We start from the raw sequence: 19,283 nt of genomic DNA, 5'->3' as shown, positions 1-19,283 counted from the left end.
TTTCAAGGGAGAACAGTAACAGAAGGTGAAAGGAAATAACCGTTTTCTTCCTCGGATTGAGCTGCTGCATTCTGTGTGCTCCGAGCAACAGCAGCACTCAGGGGTAAGTAGCAAGGAATAGAAGAAATGAATAGAAAAATTGATAAATACTTACTTCTTGCTACTGATGCCTTATATTGTTAAACTGATCTATCATATTTACTTGGAGTTTTAACTGAGCTGAGTGGACATTATGTACCCTAAAGCTTTGGGCATTTTTTAAATATTGCTGAGATCCTATGTTGAGGGTATGCAGCTAGCTTTTAACATTAAGGAGTTAGGACTCCTATGATATTTTTCTTGTGATACAATATGCAATAATGTGTTATCTCTGTGATCATTATGAATATAGGAAAAAAAAATCCATTGGCTATCTTTTAGCTGAAAAAGTAGGATTGTTCTTTCATACTTCGTGCTCCAAAAATCATACATTTCATAACCATGAATGTATTCCTCCAAAACTAGGAATAAGTGATGGTGCTGGCAGATTAATTGCATAACTGTCTATTACACGTGCTTCATTTCAATATTGATATATACACTTTTTCAGTAGGGAGAGGGATTTATGTCTACAGTTATGTTTCAGAGAAGGGGGGGGGGCAAGGAATGGGGAATTTTTCCCACTGCATGTCACAATGCTTTTTAGTTTAGACATGTATTGGATAGTTGGTCTCTTTCCTCCTGGCACTGATGAGAAAAAGAGTTTCTCTAAAAAGTCCAACAGTGTAAGAAAGTTTATTTCTGTGAAACCTTTAAATCTGCTCAGGTAATCTAACAGTTGTCCAGCATGCGTATGATTGCATTTTGCTGTATAATTTGAAGCTGCAGAATGTTTTTATGCTACCTAGTATTTAAGACGCTGATGTATATTCATTTTCAACCTACAACTTAAAAAATCAGTTGAAAAGAAATGTATTTTTTTGTAAAATATGAACTTTTTCAATAATGTATAGAACAACATATTGAAGCATTCAGAAGGAGATCCTTTTTTTTTTTTTAAATAAATTTGGATGTGCATTATGATTAAAATAAAGTGCCTGGTGAAACTAAATTCACATACTTAAAAAAAAAAGCCATCAATTCCCTTCCTCTCTCACTCTTCCTACACATTATTCATCTGGTATGTGAAAAGCTGTTCAGTGGCTTCCACACAAAAGCAACACGAAAAGAAAGCCAAAGATGTTTTAGTTAAATAATGATTATTCTTCAGGAGCCTTTTAAAGCACAAACTAAAATGTTCTCCAGATACTGAGAAAACATCACATACGTAGTTTCAGATAATTACATGTTATATACCAGAAAGCCACTATATTAAGAGCACATTATTAAGATTTTAAAGGCAAGCACTAAAAACTTAGGAAATGCCAGAATCATGGTTGCCTACGCAACCTTCATTTGGTTCCTTGTGCATACGCATTATGATGCAGCCTTAAAGTGCATGATCACACACATTTTTCTCCAGTAATCTATGAAGGCAGAAGTATTAATATATTCAGAAGCTTTTTTGTAGCGCCTATCACTACAGTACCTGCTCCACAAAAGCCCTAAGTAGTGTGGGGCTGGTGTGTCCACCTTACATAGTTGATGAGTTTGCAGAGCATCAGAGAGAGATTTAAAAATACTAATTTTGACTGCCTCACTTGAGACATGTATACTATGATTTTCCAGAACCATTAGATAAAGCAGCATTTTATATGCTTAGAGAATAATGTCTACTAAATTCTGTTGTGGATTCTTACCTACCTGAAGTTTTGCATGTCAACTGTAGTTTCAAGATGAGCACCCTGTTTAAATAACTTATTCCTTTCCCCCTGGAGCAGTCTGGCAGGGGTAGGAGCGAGAACCCAGTTCTCCAAGGCCTTCTCCATCTACCTTTTCCCACAGTTCCCTGACCGATTCACAACTTTTGCAGCAAAGCCACCATACAGTGGTGATAATATTTCTCAGTGAATGACTACAGAATACTGCATTAAGATTATGTAGCTAACAGCATGCACATATGAGTTCTAGTAAAGACTTCAGGATCTAAATTAAAAGAGCCCCAGACCTTCTGCCACACAGATCAACATCACTGTTTCATCAGCAGTATTTCAGCCAGTAGATCTACTGCACAGAGTAACAGGGTAACTGAACTGAACCAGCAGATAGGAATGAAGATGAAACCTTTACCAGAACCCATTAGGTATTTTCCAATAGAGAAACAGTGGTCCAAAATCTTGGAATCCATTTGAGGCTGTTGATGGTAGTGTGCTTTGACTTTAACTTTTCTTTTTCCCGTTAAATCTCTCCAACTGAGTTTTGTCTCTATTGAAATTTTGGCTCCAGATCTTTCTCTCTTTCATATTGTAATCCTACACTTCACCATTCCCAGGCACAATTTTTCTTCTCTGAAATCTAAGCCTGGGACAAAATTTTAGGACACGTGCTTTGAAGGTAAAGCCAATTAAGAAGTTGTTCTGCCTTTAGCTATTTATTTCCACTCCCACATGTAGTTCATCATCCTGCACTCAACAGCTTGTCCTTCATTTTTGCCCACTGAATGGTTTCTGAGGCAATGTTGTGAAGTGTAGCACTGAAATAATCCAGGTTAAGAGCTCCCTTTAAAAAAGAAGTGAAATTATACACATTAAAGGGCTAAGGAGACTTTCAGTGGCTCTTGGGGTTAACATCTTTTTTAAGTAAACCTAGATAAAGTATTTTAATCTCCCTTTAAAAGATCAATATGGTTTTTGCCATTGGATTTATAGTGTTAGTCAATAAATTAAATCTATAATGTGTAATTCCTAGTAGTGCCAGTCCTCATACCTGTAATAATTTGTAGTGGCTATGTTGTAAGCATTAAATGTTATACACAAGAGCATGCCATGAATGGTATATTATTATTGATATTACAAGTTCATAAATTATACTTGATTAATTTATGGATCTCAAATGTGTGGAAATATTTTGTCCACCACCAATCCCTTGTTTCTGCTTGAAATCTGGCACTATTTTGCGATTATAAAGCAACCCTGAGTTAACAGAATGTGATTTGTGTAGTTTTTGGAGGATTGAAAAGGAGTTGATTTATAGTAGACCTCATATGGCTAGCATCATGGGTAGCATTTACTTCAGCATGGTCTTGTCACAGTGACAACTGCCCAGTACAACTTCAGACTTGTGTGACTGGAATACTTTTCCTTACTCTCCTTGTGGTGTTAGAGGTGTACAAATCTCAACTGAGAGTGCGTAAAAGATTTCCAATTTTGTGTTAGTGTTTTCCTGTTCTGTGGTTTTGACCTAAACACTTAACAGGCTCTTGTGATAAAGAGAGAGAATGGAGTACAAAGCTGTTTGGAGGAAGAAATCTGCTAACCTGGGGAAATAGAAATGTTTTTCTTAAAGAATGCATAATCTGAAATGTGATTAAGCACATAAGGTATGAAAATCCCAAAGGCCTGTCTGGTGAACTGAATTAGATTGCTGTTTGATTTGTAGCAGTCACTTTACCTTATTATTGCAGTTTGCTTTTTCTATTTCTAATCTCTGAAAGTGATGTCTATGAGAGGTAACTTTGCAATGGTATGACATTTTCCATCCTTTTTTCCACTTCAGAATAAAGACTCAGTTTTCACTAAAGCAGCTGGTAAGGAACCTAATAGTGAAAATGCTTTAACTGAATTAGTTGAATGAATGCTCTGATTTAGACAACAGTTCCTACTGTGACCTGGGAAAATTTTCTCATTGTTTCCAAGAATTGAAAAATAAGGTTCTATTTTAACATAAAAATTTTGAAAATTATGGATTTTTTCACAGCACAAGAAATCCCGTTACTATCTATTTCTAATGTTTATGACAGTGCTTTCATTTGATGTATATTTTTTTACTTACTTATTTTTTACTGGACAGTCCTGTAGCAGATCCTCAGTTGATATATGCAATGGTAGATCAATTGATTTCATAAAAGCTGTAATAATTTATAACACTGATTGTGAATCTGTCCTTGAAAAATTATTTTTGAGAGGACTTAGCTCTCTGTGGTAGGAAAAAATTTTGTGGTTAGAGTGCTGGACTAAGGAAAGGATGTGTTCTATATCCAGTTGGTCAAAACTTTGGAAAAGTCTGTGCCACAGTCTGTCTTGTAAAGTTTGACTAACCCTTTTTTTTTTTATATTTAAATTGCAGTCTCTTCAGAAAGACACTTTTATTTATCAGTTATTTTCTTGGTTGTTTTTACAGCTTGTATCTTGGAGTTGTTATATGGCTCCAAGGAAAAAGAAAAAAAAATCTGCCTTGCAACTTTTACAACAACAATTTTTGAAATCTAAGAGATAAGTTGCAAAAAAATCCTAACAACCAAAACCTCCTTATTTGGCATGATTAGAGCCCATCACTGTAGATAAGCCTGAACCCTATACAAATAGGGGCCGGTTTGCTGCAAGTAGTGATCACACAATAATCATGTTATGACAGAGATCTAAAACAAGAATGAAGATGTCAGAGCTACCTAGCAGCAAATGTAAATTTCATCTTAAGATAAAAGCATATCAAATATACCCAAATGGCTTGTTGCCAGAGATGCTAATTAGAAAAAACTGTATTATGCACACAGGCATTTGTTCCAAATGGCTCTTCAGGGACCAGGTTAAGGAGGCGTTTCTCCTGTGTGGTTTGTTCTTGTTTACAGAGGTTATTAATATTTGCATAACCATCTCAGTGAAAAAATATGTTGAGCGAATAAAGTACACCTAAATGTGACTCTGGAAATTTCAGTTTTCAGTGAAAAGAAATTGTAAGACTTCAGGAGCTGAAATGTTAAGGAAAAGATCTAAATTACAGACAAGTACCAATAGTAGAAGATTTCAACTCCCCTCATATAGCCTGGGTCACTGCCTCTTCAGGACGTGATGTAGGGATGAATAATTCTGGACACAGTAAATGACTGCTTAATCAAATGGCTAATCATAGAACCCACGAGAAGAGATACCATTCTGAATATGATCTTGAGTGGTGCTCAGGACTCAGTTCAAAAGGGTTTAAGTGGGTAACAGCCAAAATACAGTTGTGGGGGGATAGGAGGCCCAGGGCATCCAGCTTACAGGTACTTAATTTCTAGAAAAGGTACTACATAAGAATGAGGTGATTAGGTTAAAAAGAAACCCCTGAAATAGTCCCAAAAGCAAGATGCCTACAGGATGCTTTTAAGTTGATAAAAGCATACTATGTTTGAAACCCAGGTGAAATACATGCCCGTAACTCCAGATAAAGCTGTCCTAAAATACTATGAATGGCAATGGGAAAGTTAAGGAGATACTGTAGGGAAAAGGTTGGCATTCAAAAATTAAAGTTTGCCCAAATGAGGAGAACAGGGCCATCTTAGAAACTCCGTGCATCTTTCTCATTTCCCCCTCGCTAGCACTGCATGATTCTAAAGCCATCAGTTTTCTCTTTGCCTAAAATGGCACTGAATAGCTCTTGTCACGGGGAAGGCACCCTCCTGCCAAAGCAACTGCCAGGAATGTCCTCTCTATTAAACAGACATCCATCTATTATCTTAAGAATCCAATGGACATTGCAAATGATAGTCATACCTTTCACAGTAAATTAAATTACTTGTATCCTTTTTACTCAAAGTGGATAAATGAAGCCCAAAGGGAGGAAACAGATTGCTCAAGGCCACCAGACAAGCCAGTGGCAGGACTGCACTAAGAAAAAAAAATCAACAGCACTCCCAGGTTTGGGATACCTTGGCCCATGCACATAGACAGTCTTTATGAAAAGTGAGTCAAGAAATGTAAATAGTGACCAATTTATGGATAATTGTCTGAAAAAATAACTACACTGAAGCACAAATACTGTAAACTTGGGGTAGAATCCTGAGCTGGCAACACTGGGTGTGTTAGAAGAATAATTAATCTTTCCTGATAAGGATTTACTGAAAAACAAGCGAGCTGCCCCTTAGCAACGTTTTTTCCTGATATATCCACCAAAGCTAGTTCTGCTATGAACCACTCTCAGTCATAGCAACACCATAATTATTTTGCTAAGCATTTAGCAACTGTGTTGCCACATGTCATTACAAACAAATAATGCATCTTTGAAGTGACAAGTAAGAGAAGTGTGAATGAGGAGTTGTTAGAATCATTTCACCTGGTCAGCAGGCGACCTAACCTGCACAAGGGTGCCGCAAGCTGTCATTGGGGACTGTCATAAACAGAGCAGCTTCCAGCCCAGAATGTGCCGAAAAGATGATTAACTTTGTCACAGAGCTTTTGCTTATCAAAAGCCAAAGGAACAACACAAACCTGATAGCGTAACAGCATCCAGCAAAGAAAAAACCTGTTAATTCCCCAATAAAATCATGAACCATAAATGTTAGTGGACCAAAAGCCCAAGGGGAGGCTCTGCACATCAGCAGGGAAAAACCTGACATTACCCAGCAGGACAAGTGGGCAGGGCAGTTCAGCCTACACAGGTCCCTGCCACACACTTACAATATCAGCTGCCTGCATTACAGATTTGTCTTTCCACAAGATCTCTCTGGCTTGCAACACTGCCCATTGGATAGTCGTGCTGCTTGGGGGGAAGCACACTGTGAAAACTTCACCATAGCCATTCCCCACCCTAACTAGCTATTTCCCCACCAGCCACCGCCGAGCCATGTAGGTCATGGAAGCTATACTGCTGGCATTTGCTAGGATGAGAAGTTGCTGAAAGGTCAGGCGCAGTTTTACCACATCCTTTCTGCCTCTTATGCAGTGCAAAACCACTACGCTCTGTGAAAGGGAATCCATGCACCTTGTGTCATAGCAGCTCCTGGAAGCACCTCTTTGCTTTTGCCCTGTCACTTGTGTTCTCCTGCTCAGTGTCACTCAGCTCCTAATGGGGCCAGAGCAGAGGAATTCTTGCTCTCCATTCTGCAATGTAGGTGCACGTGATGCTTCCTTATACCTATCATGGCTGCCTGTAATGTACTTGCTTTTACATATCCACCTCCAGATTTACAGAGAAGCTGTGCAAGCAGATGCCTCAGTCCAGTTTACATATACAGCTGTGTACCTACCCCATGGGCACAGTTATTACAATTATACATGCAAGCTGGATAATGAAAAAAACAAAAATATCTAATTAAACATGAATTTGCTATTATGCAGCAAGTAGAACTTTATGAGTTTGTAAGTAGTGTACATAGATCTCCCTTGCTGGATGACACATGGGTTACTGCTGTGGAATTTTTGCAAACCTTTGAAATCCCTGCAAAATGAGGCATCATCAGGCAAGTATAGAAATAGATGAAAAAGAGAGGAGGAGCCTGAGACAGTTGTGATAGAAATACGAGACTGGCCTTATTAACAGAAAGCTGAACTTTAACCTGCAAATACAGAAGAACTGCAAATGTGATCTCCCATTATTTAAATACATTGTATCACAATCCCTTCTCCAGCCACACCACCTTCAAAGATGTTTCAGTTGTCGTAGATTATTTCACATTTAAAAATACAGGTGTGGAGAGAGTCGCCAATATATTTAGTCTGGGGAGCTTCATTTTGGTCATCTCTGTCACTAGCTTCCTCTTAAAACATTTAATCGCAGCTTCATTCCTCTTGGCTTCTATGAAGTGGGGATTTTAATTTATTTATGCTGATGAGGAACTTTTTGCTATCCTCTTCCCTTCTTGTTGCCATTATAGAGAAGAGGGCAATGATTTTTTAAGGAAACTTTTTTACCTAGAACATGCAAAATTAAAAAGATACTGGTAAATGCAGCATAATTCAGGCTCACAGAACTCTGGAGAGCTAGTTAGAGAATACCTGTTAATAGAATTAATTTTTCATGCTCCATATATGCAGAGGAATGTATTTCAGGGAATATAACGGCTTACAGTATAAAATCAGGGTCAGTTTCAAAATTAATGTAATGAAATGCTAGAAACATGACCTGATGAAAGTACCGGTTTGTTTAAATATCCCATGACTTGTTAACTGTACAACAAACGCTCAGCTTCACCCGTTGCACAGTGATTGAAGAGGAAAATGCCACATGTGACTAATCTGACAGTTACTTGTAATATTTAATGTAGCCAACCCCCTCTCAAACTTCTGCTTCTGGCTAATGTTTATTTATAACTTTGCTGCCAAGTATTACTTAAAAACTAAAACAAAGGACGGGATTCAAATATGAAGCATGGGTTACTGCCATCCCATCTTCCCTTGAGGCTGCTTGTGATGGCTTTCTCAGACTTACTTCCCCAGTCCTTCCCTGTTCTTTAATTCTTTCTACAGCAAGTTCACCTCCCTCCCCAGAAAATCTTGAGATTTTCTTAGAAGTCAGGTAACTTAAATTAAACCATGGGTTATTGAGCCTTTATGACTCACTTTATCAAGCTCTTCTGAATAACCATGTGGGCCAGAAAATTAATTAATTTCTATTGTGTATTTGCAAAATCTATTAATGTTCTTCAAGAAGAAATAAGCTCTGTCACTCACAGAAAACTGAACTATCAGACCCTAACGTTATTTTTGCAGCACTATATTTTTCTCTAAAAGTAGATCTCAGCCTCTTGCAAGATTATCCAGGCATGATCACCAAGCACCATACTACCTAGGCAGTACTTTGGAAGATGAACAAATACATTCAAGTATCAGAAACTTTAAGAATGCAAAATTCTGATTTTCACTTTTGGAGAATAAGCCTTGAAAATTTGATCCACATGCGCCCTAATGGTTCAAAAACCAGACAGCCAAGGAAATCCCAGAATTTTCTTCAGTTCCCTTGTCCCTCTCCCACTGAAAAAAAAAAAAGGCAGGGGGGGAATGCAATTTTCAAGACTATGTTACAATTCAGACACCTAGCAATAGTAATACAGGCAAAGGACTCTTTCCCTCCCTATGTCAGCAAGCCAAAAGTCTTCTCCCTCATTTTCAGTGCCAGACAAATAGGACGGGGCCTATTTGTGTGGCACAGGCACAGTGCCCTTTGTCGACTGTAACTGTCATGTTACACCTGCGCTGCCACTGGAAGTCAGCTACAAACAGCTGCACAAAGTAGAGAAAAACAGCAGGATCCTTTTGGTTCTCCCATTACCCCAGATAACGACAACTTTTCCCAGTTTTTCTTATTTCTCTCAGGCAGATGGAAGACAGGTGATAATACCCTTTCAATATAGCATATAACAATCATCTGGAAGGCGATAAATGCTATACTCCAGAAAGACTGGCACAGTGAAACTCAACTGTATTAATAAAATGAGACAGCAACTGCATCAATCTGCAAATCCAGAGATCCTTGGAACTATGTGAATAACTGATATTTTACTATGCTGGCAGTTCTGAAAAAGTATTTTTAAAATTTCAGTTTGAAGGAAATGTTCAGCATTTCATCGTTTGATAAATTGAAGGAAGTTGAAAAAAATAGATTCATAACAAAAATATTAATAAGAGCATTTTTGGTGGTGAGAGGGTAAGGATACTCTTCCACTCAAAGGTGTCACTGAAAAATTTTATCCATAATATATTCTCCAGCTCTAGCTTTTACTGTCTCAAATGAACTGATGGCATAGTTCATAGCCTTTGGATCTGCAGAGCTGTCAACTAGTGTAATTTTATAGTGAGTATCACATTTGGAATTTGGGATTATAAAATTCTGGAGCCAGGAAGTTGCAAAGAATCTTCAGTTTTCATGTAAAAAGCTGAACATTTTTTTAATCTTCCTGACTGCAGACAAGAAATGAGGAGGCAGCCATTAGGCTAGAACATCCTTGAAGGCAAAATAAAATCCAAAGTCAATCCATCAGTCAATCAATCTTGTGATTCTGGATCTCTGACTCATGATTTTAAATAGTTTGAGGTGAAGAAACTGGGTTTGGCCTTCGTTAATACAGACGTTTACTGTGGATATGCACTTCTGTGATTATTTGGAAGGCAATTTATGCCAAAAGACACACCATATGATTTACTTCCAAGCATACAATAGCATGGCAACTAACCAAATGCCATTATGAATGCCAGTTACTGTTATGCGCACACATATCAAGATGCAAACATGTATCTGTCATTCCATAACTACTAAAACACAGTTTGATGTTTTTCCCACTGGGCTACTTTTTTTCGGAGTAGTTCATTATTCAGTATTCAGAATTCATAATAGAAGGCAACACATCCCTGAATAACATTTAGATTTTAGGGACCACCTGTAAATGAGGGGCCAATATATATATATATTACCCACAGTGCAACTGTATTCTGGTCTATGTAGCTTTCACTTTTCTCTCCATTGGGAATGGAGCTGGATTCATAAGTAAACCAAGAAACAACCCTTGTCCTTGTCCTGAAAGACAGAGCTCTGGTTGGGAGGGGAGAAAATCCCAGGAAAATTGCATTGCTTATCAGTACACAAATGAACATTGCTGAAGCTTCAAAATAGCATTTGGAAGATGCTTGTGAAGTTCTTTGAATGAAATACTGAACAGGAGTCTAAAAATGAACTCTTGTTATTCAAAGTAAACGGTGTAGAAAGAAAATTAGCATTATTGTAGAGGAGAAAGGAACTGTTTGTGTTTCTGGTCATTAAAAGTGTGATTAAACTGAAGAAGTTGAGATGAGATAGACCATGTGTCATGTATTTCCACTGAAGACAGCCAGGCAGCATCATATTTGACTTCAGAATAAATTCTCCTGTAGCTGTGTATCCTAGTAGGGCTTGATTTTATTAAATGTCATGCTAGAAACTATTACTTTGCTGTGTTTATATGAAGTAGCTACTGGTGCCATCCCATCTGTGCCTCAACCCTCATTAGCCTCTGCTCTCATTTTCTACAAAGATTAATCTATTTTGAGAAAAATCATGGCAAGAAATTATGCTTGTATAGCAAGGTCTCATTCTGCAAATTGTGAGAACTGTGAAGTTGTCCTTCTGTTTGCACTGAATCTAAGGCCACAATGTCAAAGACAGATGATTAAATGAGTCTGCAGAAAGGCGTATATTGGCAATCCTTGGTTTTGCTTGTGTAACTGAGCAGTTACATGTACATATTCAGAACTGGCCAAGAACACAGCTATTATATGATTCATACATACAGCTGTGGCAACTATATATCAAATTAGGTCTAAATATGCACATACTTCATGTACAGCTGCACACTACAGTCATTGAAAATATTTTTCTGTGACTGTCAGTGCAGTCATTCTACACACCATTCACGTCTGTTTAAAAAAAAACAGGTACATTATCCATTTGTGCACCTTCAGTTTGAACTCACTCCACATAGTGCTGACCACACAACTTCTGTATTCTTTCATGTTCATAGCAAGATAAGATATATCATGCCGCTGGGCAACTCAGTGGAACTTCCTTGGCCTGTGGCTGCATTCAGAATTTGCTGGGCTGCAGGATTTAGCTAAAGAAGCTAAAAGGCAGAGTGCTAGACCAATCTTCAGAGGTGAAGGTTCCCTTTCCAGCGCTGGTTCAAGCTGAGACAGGTCACACTACAGATTGTGGTTTAGCTTTCCTCCTTTGTAAAGCACTTGGGTATATACTTACAAAAAAGTATTATGTAAGACTTAGCTATTATATTAACATAACAATTGGAAAACATGATACGAATACATGATATTAAGCTATTTCTTGTGGGGTTTTTATAATTTTTAATGACCATAGATTATCCAGGTCAGTTTGTAGAACAAAATACCAAGGACCACTTTACTGAAGAGTTTGTATGTCTCAAGTGGCTTTACAGTTGCCATGGTAAAATTTATTTGCTGAGTGCCAAAGTGCATTGTGGAGGAATAGAGTTGTTTTCCTTCTTAAATGGTCAAAACATAAGTTAAACCTGACTTTAGGCAGGCTCAGTGTACCCTGCAGCCACCCTGGAACATTTTCAACAAATAAAAGTTTGAAATTTGAAACAGGAACTTTTTTTTTTTTTCAGCTGGCTTTGCCAGTTTTGGCTTGGGAGATGCTTAACTGTCAAAGCTTTTCGCATTTAATGTTGACTAAATACTAAGTAGCACTGCCCTTCTCTCCTTGCCCTTCTGCCAACTCTGGGGTGGGGGGGGGATGGGGTAGAAAAAGAAAAAAAAGAGGAAAGACAAAAATCAGAGGAAAAAAATCAAGGAAAAAAATACCAGGAGAGGTGAGGAAAGCTAAAGAACCCTTTAATGGGAACTGCATTTCAACTCTGTTCACAATCCTTTCACTGTGCATTTAGGCACTCGAGCGTTATAAATATGAACATTCAAGACAGCACTGTAATAGATGCCGAAATTTAACCTCTAACTTGTGCCTTACCTTGTTTTATTTGAAAGTCATCATACATGCTACTAGGATGAATTAGGTGCATTACTGAGAATGGGTTAGAAATAGCATGGCTGAGCTAGTCAAACCTTGCACTGGGTTCTGCTAGGGCACATCTGCTACGTAGCTTAGTTGGATTTACAAGATCTCTGATGCTGACTATGCCACCCTAAAATCAAGCTCCCAAACCCTCTCTCACTCTGACCTAGATGAGAAGTAGCTATTTTATAATCAAATCCATATTACCAGCAGAGTCCTTGAATTTTTTTAGATTTTTTAATATGTAGTTATGTAATATAATATATTATATTGCATGCATACATATATACCGTACAGATATACTATGTAGATACAGACACACTATAGAATATCTACCGAATCTGGGGAGGGTGGAGCATGCATGCATTTGTAGTGCGTAAGCAAAAAGCCCAAAGCCAAAACCAAAGAAAAGCAAACATGAGGAAAAGAGTGGTCTATTTTGCTCTGAAAATGGAGCTGTTCTGCTTCACCCTGCTGCATTGCTGGATGCAGCTGCACAGCATAGACTCATGCCCTGCGAAAATACTCTCCTTGCTGTTTGTGTAGCACGTAGCTGCTGTTGAAAGTTGAGGTCTCTGAGCAGAAGTGATCTATACAGAGGCTAGAGCCACCATGTGATGTCTCATTTTGCTTCTTGCCACCCAGACCTCTGCGCTAGGGCGGCAGGCAGAGACGTTCCATTAGTTTCACATCACCTTCTGGCACCGACAGGCTCTGCCGTCGTATGAGAGGCTGATGTTAACACCAGATCTGTGCACGATTGTTTTTAACAGCAGTACAGCTTTCATCGAGATCAGGCACGGGCAAATGATCATATTTCTGTCAAATCAGCCAGAGCTGCGATACAGTGTTTATGCCAGCTCTGTGCTTTCATGCCAGATTGATGCCAGTTGTGGGAAGACAGACAATGCTTGATATGGTATAAAGTGCAAGTGGTGCAGACAAATGATACCTGATCCAGCAAAAAGCTTGTAGGAACAAAGTTGACTGATCAGCATCTTTTTCAACACATTTGAGAGGGCAGAATGAATTTCTACCAGATCTGCGCTTTGTATCATTGTGACCATAACAGTTTTGATCTGATACTAAATGCCCTAAAACTAGATTTATTGGATACCAGCCCAAGACTTTGTAAACCAAGGCCTACTTGTTCGTGTCTGTGTCTTCTAAAGGTTTATCTACCTTGTGGAAGAAAAGTTGTGTTACGGAATCTGAGCTGCTGCATCTAATTCAATGCCATGCATAGATCGTGGAAATATATAACTCCTCCCATTCAGCACCCTGCTAACTGACGGTGCTTCTTAGCTTTCCATTTTAGAGCTCATAGCTATACAAATGCTGCAGTGGTATTTAGGAACCCTGGCTTGTTTGGGTTACTCAGAGATCCCTAGCACAATGCTTCACAGTACCTTTTACAAACGTCTCTTGTTTCCATTTCCTTATTAAACAAAGAAAGAACAAAATCATAACATGTATTTCATTTTCTGCTTTAAGCATTCTGTTCTGGTTTTGGTGGTTTTATTGTGAATCACATGTTTTGGGTAACATACCCCTGTGTTTTTGCAAATATGATCTCTGAGTGATCCCACCAGGAATGCACAAGACATAAAACTCTCATAACTCAGGAGTAAATTGCTAGAACGGCACCTGGGCCGTGCGGTCAGCATGTGCACAAAACCACTGAGCACGAGCACATGTCAAAGAAGTAAAGCCTAATGGATCAGGTGCCTGGAAACAGGATATGAGCTATTCAGTATAAAATGTCCTCTTTAAACTCCTGGGGAGGTATTCTGTTTGCTGATTTATTGTGACAGGAATTCTTAGTCCTGTGCCCACACGAAATGTCATCACAGCTAGTATCAATTTCATACCTCTGCAGGAAGATCATGGGGACAGACCAACACCTGCTCTGCTAATCATGGACCATTTAGGTCAGGGTCAGGCTTCGCTGATCAGCAGCATGGGGAAGTTATGCTGCTTCATTAGCTGTGCCTATTTCTGTGCATGAAGAAAAATCTGTGTTTTTCAGTGTTGTCAATCTGGTATCCTCAGATTTGCTTCCCTCAGCACTAAGGGACAAGCTGGGTGGGCTTCTAGCAAGTATGCAGCCACTGCATGCTACTGTGTGGAGAAAGGATGTCTTGTCGATCATTCTGCTTTATTTCCAAATAAATGTACTTATTTTAGAGCCACTAGCTGAACTCATCATCCAAAGGCTATACCGATAGCCAGATGTCAGAATAATAATTTTTTGTTCTTTCAAGCTTTTCCCCAGTAGCTTTAAATAGAATAAATTTTCCACAGAGAAAGAATCTTCTATTAATAGCATTAGATCATTTCAGCACTTGAAAGGAAGAAATTAGTTGAGTTTTTTATGTGTTTTTTTTTAATACTTTTTAAAATATTGTAAGTTCTTCTATTGTGCAGGCAAGAGTGTCCGCCTTCAGAGTTTTAATTACTGGAGAAAAAAATTTCCCTCTCTTTCTCTGACTTCAAAAAACAAAAATAGTGAATGAGACTATGTGAAATGGCTTAAAATAAACATCTTCAAACAATCTGGTCCTATGTGTCAGTTTTTTCTCATGCTTTGATAATCCCATCTCAGTTGTTGAAACAGACTTACACAGATTGCATAGGAAGCTTGAAGATGATTGAAGGGACTTCTGCTTATCTGGTGCAGTGAATTGTCAGCAAGAGGTGATGTTCTGAAGGGCAGTCTCAACAAATTTCCTACTATATTTTCTCAAAACGGAGCAAATTTGGCCAGTTACACTTCCGTGATCTCACATTCTAAGATCTCTTCTCATTCATTTAAGAAAATGAGAGGAAAACAAGCCGTAGGCTTCTCTGCCTTTTCCAAATAAACTTTGTTATCCTCTTATGTAAAACAGCAAGAGGATATTCCAAGTGGCAAAGAGCTTTATACACAGCTTCACTTAAAAGCAAAAACATAAAACATGTTTTGTTCCGCAGTCACAGAGATTTCAGTCATTTATTGTAATGAATGGGCAATGTCAAAGGAACATATGGTATTTTTAGCTCTGCTTCATTACCCAATGTGGTAAACGAATCCTTGATACTTGTAACATCTAGAAGCTTTCTCTGAGAAGGATGGCTTTTCCTGCACAGTCTTGAGTAAAGTCAGACTCTTATTGTCCAGAGAATCAGTAAACTGTACTGAGCAGGAAGAGAAGGCTGCCTGCAGGATAAGTAGTCAGGTCTGTACAAATAGTGAAATGATAGCAAAAAACAGAATTGGGTGTAAAAGCAGAATGTGTACAGAGAAGAGGAAGGGTAGCCCAGTGAGAAAGGGAATAGTCTCTGATGGGGAAATGTAATTTCAGTGTGACAAACTCCTTGTCTGACCTTATGTTCAGGAATTTAGGACTGAAGCTCTTTGTTAGAGGCAGATAAGCTCAAGCTAACATGACTGAAACAGGGCAGTATAAGGCATAATAATATATGCCTATAAATGCAATAGAGCTGACCAGCACATTTGATACCAATATCCTCTGTTAATATGTTTCACAACATTTTTTTACTGTTATGTTTGCCGTATGAATCTATTTGACCTGCCAATGAATTTGGCTTATGCTTGAGTAAGATGACCTTTCTTTCTTTTTCCTCTCATACTGCACAAGATCCTTGACCTGGTTTGATATGCTCTGCTCAGTCTAGACATGAGCCAAAGTATGAGGAATCTGGCTTACTCTAAACAAAGTTACGGGATTTCAGAATGAAGAATGTTTTTTTGCCATGAGTTTCCCCTGTTGTTTTTAAATAGTTGTTTCTAAAGGTAGCTTCAAACAGAGATTTAGTTTGGATATAACTTACACTGTATAGGAAGGAACAGGCAATGATGAACATGTTAGTTTGGAATAGCATGGATCAGCGTGGCAAGCGCTGAACACCCTTCCAGTTCTCATAAAAGCCTGTGGATTTCAGAGATTCTTGGAACATCACAGGATCAAATCCAAATTATGCCTAGACGAGTGAAATTCAATACCATCATTACACAAAACAATCCACAAAGTCAACGGCAGTCTGAAATCTCTGCAAATGCCAAAGAACAATGGCATAAATTTCAAGGCAGAGTGATACGGAAATCTTTAAATATCTTAGTTTTCATTACACTCATAAGTAATCAGGTTTTGCAGCTATGATATTGTCACTTCCTTTATTAGTTCTCATGTAGGTTTCTGGCACAAAGAAGCTTTCAGGAGATTTTTGTGGCTTTTTAGTGGTTCCTAAAGTAGGAAGCACATAGGCTTCCTCATGAGGAAGCAGTTAGTATAATATTGTGTGTGGGGGTCTTGTTTCCAGCTCTCCATGACTCATGCAAGCAGCTGAGAACACAGTTAAAATATGAAAGCTGAAAAGAAACTGAGAAGAGGGAGTAGTTATTCCACTTCTCCTTCTCTTGGAAGAACTGAAAAATACATAAATTTAGGTCAGACAGGGTAAAAATATTCCATGCTGTTTTTCCTTCCATGCTATTTGGGCTTTGTAAGACTTAGAAAAACAGGCCTAGGATATGGTTGAAATGAACAAGACTATCATTTACTTGTTTAATAAAAACCTCATGCATTGAAATAGAAATTCAGTACATATTCTATGGTGGTTTTAAAATGAAAGTTTTGTCACAGATCTGGTTATCCCCTTTGCATAAAAAAATAATAAAATAAAAATTAAAAAAAAAAAAAAGAGAAAGAAACAAGAGGAAAAAGTCCAAATATTCTTGGTGATGAAAGGCAAATGCTAGAAAAACATTCATTAGGTGTTTCCTTCTCAGAAACCTGACCCAAATGAAAATCAAGAGCTGGAGACCAAAGAAATACCTGGGACTGTTAATCTTAAAAAAAAATATGTGAATTTAAAACTTGTTGCCAGTAAAATTAACAAAACTTGTCTATACAAAGACAGAGCCTCCTGACATGCTTTTAATTTGAAAATGGCAGTTATTTTTTGTTCTTTTGCATAAGCACTGACCAGCAGCATAGAAATGTAATCACGTGCTCCCTAGACACTTCGCAATATCGTAAAATCTTGTAATTTTTTTTTAAATTTTTTTTTTAACAACATTACATCATAAACCAAGTCTGTAAATGTAGAACCGGAGCAATCTTACCTGTTCAGACAAAATGTGCAGAACTGGATTTTGATCAGCAATTTCTGTATGTACGTGAAACACAGTGCAGAGAGGGTTTGTTATACCAAGGCAGATTTAAGCTGCTCTACATCCACCATGCTGGCCTCGACCACTAAGTTGCCTTAACAAAGCCATGGGAAAATTGATTAGTAGGAAAATCTTGTGCAACTCAGAGTTGCTATAGCCTCTCCTACTTCATCTGCAGGCTGATCTAGGATGACGAAGACAATGCCTGATGCATTAGCCACATGGTGACACTTAGAGAATCCATCCAGGCACTTAAAGGCAGATGTGGGGAAACTTTACCAATGCTGGTATAGACTTTTAAATGCCAATGCTGCTAGTAGACTTTTAAAATATCAAAACCCCCATTTCTCAGCAGTTATCATTTACATTTTAGTTTAGCTCATGGCATTCTTTGTACCTACTTTGCATATGTTTGTATGCTACCTCCTTCCTCCTCTGTTTATTTCAGTTTAAGGTAGTTCTTTCCAAGATGGTGTAAGCACTGTAGTCATTAAACATCACACTTGTACCTATTATTGCCTAATATTCCTAGAGATAGTAACCATCTGCAAACATATTGTTGAGGTTTACTATATGACCTTTGCAGTTGTTGTAAGCAGTACAACCTAACTAGCCCACAAAGTTTCTCCTCGAAAATAACATGAATATTAAAATGGTATTTTCTCCCCTTCTTTCAAACGTAACCATTTGAAGAAATTATGATGCATTTTCTGACTTGTTTTTAGCAACAATTGTCTAGTTTGTGCGGAAAGAATGTTTTATGAAGTCAAAAATCAATACAAAACTCAGTTCTTGCACTGAACTGCATAAAGACTCACTCCAATTAATGAAATCAGTAGAACTTGGGTTAAATGCAAAGCCCTTTCTCCACTAAATTGAGTGCACTATAAACCTTAGAAAAGAACAAGCGAAAAGAAACTTGTCCATCTGTACATTAGAGTAAATTTGCTTTTTCTGTCACAACCATAGCATCATTCTAGCAAGTCTGAAATTGTCATTATATCCATTTTGTTAATTTATGCATAGCAATTTAATTGATGCTAAAATGTCTTGCTGAAGGGCTCTAGGAAGATATATGCCATTCTGGACATAGGGATATATAACAGACCAGTGTAGTATATGGACATTTCAGATAAGCTGTAATATGGGCTAAAACACAATACAAAGGAATTTTTACTTTACCAAAAATATAAGAGCCAAAGTCTTGATGAAAGTTAGTGACTTTCAGTACCAACAACTCATACGAATTTGCGTGTGTGTTTAGGGACTTTCGAATCTCGTAATTTAGTAAGAGAAATAATGATCTTTATCCTTCCTCTGGAAAGAAAATATCGGAATTCTTAGTTCATTTTTGGAAGGATGGTTGTTTAGTTTGGTTGGCATTTTTGTTTCAAAGAAGAATCTTGTTTCCTTTGCACTTTGTAAGGAAAGAGCTCGTTCTCTGTCAAGTTAGAGTCACAAGATCACACTATTTAAATGCATGCCAGAAGATGTTGAGTCCTCAGCGCCAGCTGTTCATAGACTACTTTTAATGGGCTGCATTACTTGCTAATGTAGACACGACCAATATATTACATTAGCAAAAGGAACAGCAGTTGTTTTCATAGTTGTTCTCCCTGCTTGGCTGCTGGGTGACATAGAGATTTAATGGACAGAGATCACTGTTCTCCTGCCAAATTCTCATTTTGTTGTTGCCATGTGGGACATTGTCTCTCTATTCTATTTCTTACACAGGGCAAGGATTACAACTCAGTAGTTT

This window comes from Haliaeetus leucocephalus, unplaced genomic scaffold (genome assembly GCF_000737465.1).
Source record: "Haliaeetus leucocephalus isolate CR32 unplaced genomic scaffold, Haliaeetus_leucocephalus-4.0 Scaffold273, whole genome shotgun sequence".
In the NCBI taxonomy this organism is placed as follows: Eukaryota; Metazoa; Chordata; class Aves; order Accipitriformes; family Accipitridae; genus Haliaeetus; species Haliaeetus leucocephalus.
Note: the sequence above shows the minus strand (reverse complement) of the source record.